The sequence below is a fragment of the Heterocephalus glaber genome, unplaced genomic scaffold (genome assembly GCF_053883595.1).
Source record: "Heterocephalus glaber isolate CG9 unplaced genomic scaffold, H.glaber_assembly_v1.0 deba00000281, whole genome shotgun sequence".
NCBI classification, from domain to species: Eukaryota; Metazoa; Chordata; class Mammalia; order Rodentia; family Bathyergidae; genus Heterocephalus; species Heterocephalus glaber.
Window position 1 is genome coordinate 21,010,429 of NW_028258139.1, and position 6,000 is coordinate 21,016,428.

Consider the following 6,000-nt stretch of genomic DNA (forward strand, 5'->3'; position numbering starts at 1 on the left):
TGTGCTCCCCTTGCAGAATTTCTGTGGGTTTGTTTCTTATGAGTCTTTCTCCATGAGGGAAGCAGCGCATCACGTCACATGTTTGTGTCACCAGCTCCCATGTCCTCTCAGCCTGGCGGTATAGGTAGCACTGGCAGAGTGGCATGGCAGAGGCCTCCTCACTCAGCCTGCAGCACCAGTCCTCTAGGAGCTGGTAGACAAGCTCACCTGGCCCCAGTGTCCCTCTGCATGGAGCACTCTATCATGCTCCCCACCTGGCCCTCAGTTCGCTGTCATCCCAGTTGGACTCCTGTGACAGAGCAATACTGTCATAGGACTCATTGCGGTGAATGATTACGGCCACTCTCTAAATGTCTGATGATGCTTATTTTCACAGCAATCCATGAAGACCTTCTCACTAAACAATGCAGACCTTGCAGGAATATTTGGGGTTCCCCTTGACTCCCAGAGCAGTCTTGGCCTTCACCCAAGACACATCCACTCGGTGTTGTGTCCGTCACTCACCCATTCACGCTGGTCTTATCCTGGGTCCTGGAGATTGGATGGTGCGTATGACTCAGCAAGCTCATGGACCGAGGCTGTGAGTGTGCAATGAGGTTAAAATGTGATGGATGATGATGAATGTCCTTTGAGAAAGTGGGGTAGAGGGCAAGAAACTCTGGGAAGAGGTGCTATTTCAGACAACAGGCAGGTGTAGCTTCCCCAGGGGGCTTTGGCAAAGCCCACCCATTGTGGGGATGGGGCCCAGCACCTGAGCAGGTACATCAGGTAGGCAAGAGTAGGTGTGAGCTCTGAGCAAGGACACAGCAGAAGGCAGTGTAGCTGCACACATGGGAGGAGGGAGAGAACGGCAGGCACAGAGGTCTAGGGGTCACCTGTGATGAGCAGATCAGACGGGGCTGTGCAAGGCTGCTGGAGGACTGGGGGGTGAGGAACACACGAGCTGACTTAGGCTTTAGAAAGGTTGCTGAGAAGCTATGTGGGAACTGGACTTCTTCTCAGTTCATTTCGTATCTATATTTTTAAATTTTATTTTTGTTCTCTTGCAAGTTTTCTCTTTTAATTTCCTGTTAGTACAGTTTTACATGTACATATATACACACGCAGAATGTCTGCATCTTCTTTTTGGAGTATCTACATCATTGTTCTGTGTTATTCAGTAGTCTGTGTTTCTATATCCATATATCTTGGAGAAAGGGAGAACTTTCTTCATTGTACATTTAGATCTACTTTGTTCTTTTTAAGTTTTTGCATTGTCCTCCACAGTATGGTCCTGCAGAGTCTACTTACACATTCCTCTATTGCTGGATGTTTATTGTATACAGTTGCTGGATGTATATTCTAAAACCTTCTATAAACAATGGAGACAGGAGCTCTTCCCCTTCTCAGGACCCTGTGGAAGGAAGTGGCCTGTTCATCATGCCCCCCGTGCAGCAGAGCTCTGGGCCGCGAGAGGATTTCCCAGTGTCCAAGCACATAATCCAGGCAGTGTGTGGGTCAGTTTTTCTCCACTGATGTCACTGAAGCAGTGACATCAAACCAGATCCAAGAAGGGATGGCTGCACTGAGTTGATGACTGGAAGAATATTACTGTAGGTGGGAAGGGCCTTTGGAAGTCTCCCAATCCAAATCTGCATTTTGAGTCTGAGGAAACAGAACCCAGGGAAGTGATAAATTGCCCAGGGCCAGTGAGTGACAAAGCCAGATCAGGAGCCCAGTCTCTGTTTCCTCCTGGCTGTGGCTCCGTGGGGGCCTGCGGTCCAGTCAGTGTGTGAGGCTGGGTGGATACTGCTCCTGTTCATCCTCTCAGTGACTCCTTCTGCCCTATGGTGATTTTTGTCACCTGCATGTGCTGATCAGTATTTGGTAGAATTCCCCAGGGAGTTGTGTTCTTTATGGCAACCATAATAGATTGCCACAAAATTAGTGGCTTTCAAAACACAAATCTATTATCTTGCAGCTCTGTGAAACAGAAGTCTGGCACAGGTCTCAATGAACTAAGAGCAAGGTGGCCCTGGCTGGTGTGTTGCCTCTGGAGGCTCCAGGGAGAACCTGGCCAGTGCTCACTTTGGTTCTTAGCCGACCATAGATCTTTTTTTTTTTTTTTTGACTATAGATCTTTTATGAGGTTCCGTATTTCCCGGCTGGCCGTAAACTGCAGGCCACTCCCAGCTTCTAGAAGCTGTTTACATCCTTTCTCAAAATCTATCTATAAGACTTGCTCACGGGTAAGGGAGCTGAGATATGGGGAGGTTGTAGAACATGCCCATGTCACACAGCTGTTCTGCCATGTTGTGTGGCAGGTGGGCCAGTACGCGTGCTCTTCCTGTCTTCCCATGTGCCAGGCATCATGGACGAAGCTGCTAGAATGGACTACAGCCAGGTGCTCAGAACTTCTATCTTTTGGGGGACAGGAGAGGGAGCCAGTCCCCACCATCCAATGGTAGAGCTGAGCTCAGGTGCAGGAGGCAGGCAATGAGCAGTGGGGTGGGAAGGACCCAGTGAGTAGTGATGCATCTAGTGACTGGTGATGAGATGCTTTGGGGACACATCCACTGGATGAGAACAGTGGCTGGTGCTGCCCCTTCCTGGCCAGCCCAGCTTAGCACCACCTTTTGAGCAGCCAAGGTAGCCATCTAGTTGGCCACCGCCTCTCCAGAGGTACTCTATGTGGTCCTGGCCAGGCATTGCAGAATGCTTGCTCCTCAGTGGACACGTGGCTTTGACTGACCTCTGTGTCCTCTGTATGCAGTTCCTCAATGCCCAGCCAACATGCATGATGCAGCATCACACACAGGTTACCAACAGGGATGACCTGGAGAGTCATGCATCTGCTATCTGCTACTTTAGCTTGTGCCACACTAGAATCCAAGTCTGGAACCTATCACACCACACATTACACACACATACACACACACACACACACACACACACACTATTCACTCCCAGTTATGGCTTAGATCTAAAATGTGCCCTGGAAGTCTCGTATTCTGAGGTGGGGTGTTTGCAAGGTGACTGCATCATGGGGGTACCATACTCATCAGTGGGTTAATCCATTGATGAATTCATGGCTGAAAGTGCTGTTAGGAGGGGGGTCCTGGTTTGGAGAGGTGTGTAACTGGGGTTGTGACCCAGAAGGGCATGTTCTTGTCCTAACCTCCTCCTCCTCCTCCTCCTCCTCCTCCTCCTCCTCCTGTTCCTCCTCCTCCTCCTCCTCCTCCTCCTCCTCCTATCTCTGTGCTTCCTGGATGCCATACAGTGAGCAGCTTCCCTCTGCCATGCATCTCTGCCATGCTGTTTCTGTCTTTGAGCCAGTTTACCATGGACTGAACCCACTGAAACCATGAGGCAAATAAACCTCTCCTCCTTTAAGTTTCAGGTGTCAGGTATTTTATACCAGCAAAGCTGGTATACAAGGAAAGTTGACTAATACACTCCTTTACTACACATACCACATACACAACACACACCACACATACATCACAAGAAATCATATATGCCTAACACCAGACCCTACAGCATACCATACACACAAAACAATACACTCTGCACACACCACACATCTTGCCAGCAAAACATTCCTATCCCCACACCACACACTACACTTCACACTACCTGTACACAAAACACGTGCTCCACACATACACTCCACACTTATGTGCATGCGCACACACACACGCACACCACTCCTCAAATAATGTACCACATGCACTGGAACAAGGGAGAGGTGGCGGTTTTCTGAGGAGCAATTCCCTCCCTCTGAGGGCTTGGTAACTGATTTTCACAGCAGCCCTGTTTATCATCTTTTCACAGCTCTTGCTCATCAAATGAAGACAGATTCCAGGAAGCTTAGAAATGTTCCAAACACGGAAACCTCAGATCACATGCTTTGAAGATTAGAACAAGTTTTAATTCTTCTCCTCTGTACCCTGGCTTCCAGATTATGTTTTAATTACTAGCCCAAAAATGCTTTGCTCCTTGTGACTCCTCAGAGCATGTGACTGGCTGTTCACCAGCTCCCTCACCATCCTGATGACAGCCTTGGAGGGAAGTACGCAATCTGCATCTCACACAGATGGAGAAAAGACCAAGGAAGGAATGGCCCCAGATCAGAGTCGGTTATGGGGCCCAAGGTGAATCCAGGTTGTCCCTATTGTACCCAGTGGTCCCTGCCACTAGCACCTCTTGGATCTGCAGCCCGTGCCTCCAGCCTGTTGTCCCAGGACAGCCCAGGCCTTTGCCAACCTCAGGGTACTGTATCGTTGGGGCTTTCCTCTCCCTGCCAGCTCCAGCACCTGCTCTTCCTCTGCAGGGGGGCCCTAGCCATCCTCTGGCAAAACAGTATTGTAAGGGGGATCAATGACAATGTGATGAATTTTGAAAATGTAAACATTCATCTTATTTTTCTATCATACTTCATGGTGTTCTATAAATGATGAGTGAGAAACACAAATGAACAAGGAAGGAACAGAAAGGCTAAAGAAATAACTGTATGAAGCCTGGTCGTCTGCTCTGTGGGTCATCTTCCTGGATCTCTTCTGACACCATCAGTAACATCCCTATTTCCCTTCCCACCCGACAGCCTCGCTTTTAGCTACCTCCGGCTGCTCTGGGGTCCGGAGTCCCACCACACGATCAGGGCAGGGTGAGAAGAGGCTGCCTATGGGCCGAGCCATTTCACCTGCTGGAAGCAGAGGCCAGCACCAGTTGCCGCCCTCTGCCCCTTGGAGATGCATGACCAGCATGTTGCCACAGTGCTAATGCCAACTGGAGAATAGTAGAACAAGAACAGTTGGTGTCCTCTGCCTCTTTTCAACCCAAGAATGGGAAATCTGCCTGTAGACCTGGTGGGACAAATTGTGCCAAGAATTAGGGTGAGGGGAGGAGGGAGGAGGAGGGAGCACACATTCATCATCCTGTCTGCAGCCTGCCTAGGGGCTTCAAGCTGCCCAGGGGCCACCCTGAGAGCTAGACCCGGGTACCATCTGAGAGGTGCCAGAACCAGAGCCACAGCCTGTGTTCCAGGGAGCGCTCCAGCTGGCTCTCTTCCCCCAAAGCATAGGGTGAGAGCCAGAAGGACAATGGAGGAAGATAAATCGCCATATTATGGCCCCTCTAATTTTCACTGGGTGGAAGGAAAGTCCTGACTCGGATGTCAGCGTTTGTCACGGGCATGTCAGGCGCTGCATGACATGGTAGGCAGGCAGCTCTGGTCCTAGGCAGAGAGAGGGATGGAAGGACAGGCGGTGGCCCGAGGGGTGTGTGGCAGGGAGCAGGTGCCAGAGGCCAGGGGGAGAGTTCTGGAAACGCTCTGGCTCTTTAGTCATTTAGTGGCCACATGAATTACTAATGGATGGATCTAAAACAGACACACACACACACACACACACACACACACACACACACAGCTGAGCACTGTTTGTCATCATTCAATCATTCAACTCCATTCTTTGTGTCCTGGGATGATGAAATCTGATCCAAGGTGGGGGAGTGTCGCTGAGTGACTGGCATTTTCCCTCTGTCATCTCAGAGGATGGCATCAAAACGGTCTGCAGTGTTGGATTTTCTGCTGTTTTCCATGCCCTGATGAGATGAGAGGGGCTGGCTGTCTGCCCTATCCCCTCTCTCCTTTCCCCATGTCCCTCTCTGCTAGAGGAAAGATTGTCCTCTTCCCATGTGATGTGCCTGCCCCAGCAGCTCCCATGTCCCCAGCTGCTCCAGACTCATGCTTTGCAGAGCCTGAGATGCAGCCCCTGAACTCACTCCCTCTGTGTTAGGGACAGCATGTACAATGTTCATCTTGATGCATGTTGACAAGAGAGAGAGAGACAAGAGCATTTCTTCCTCCCAGCACAGCTCCCCTTTAAAAAAAAGATGGAGGATACAGGTTATTTTGTAGGCAAACGCTCCAGAAAGTTTTTGAGCATTTAGAGGTGCCCCTGTGAATGGAAAATCAAAAGATGCAAGCTTTGAGGGCTCAGCCTCCTAACCACTTGCCTT

The 6,000-nt window shown here is 50.0% G+C and overlaps 1 protein-coding gene across 1 annotated transcript in view; it reads left to right on the forward strand.

Moving 5' to 3' along the window:
• Positions 1 to 545, forward strand: part of Zfat (zinc finger and AT-hook domain containing) — a 346,969-nt gene extending 346,424 nt beyond the window's left edge. Inside the window, exon 26 of the transcript XR_015440115.1 lies at positions 377 to 545. The gene's annotated coding sequence lies outside the window, so the exon portion shown is untranslated. The remainder of the gene's footprint in view (positions 1 to 376) is intronic.
• Positions 546 to 6,000: the final 5,455 nt, after the last annotated feature.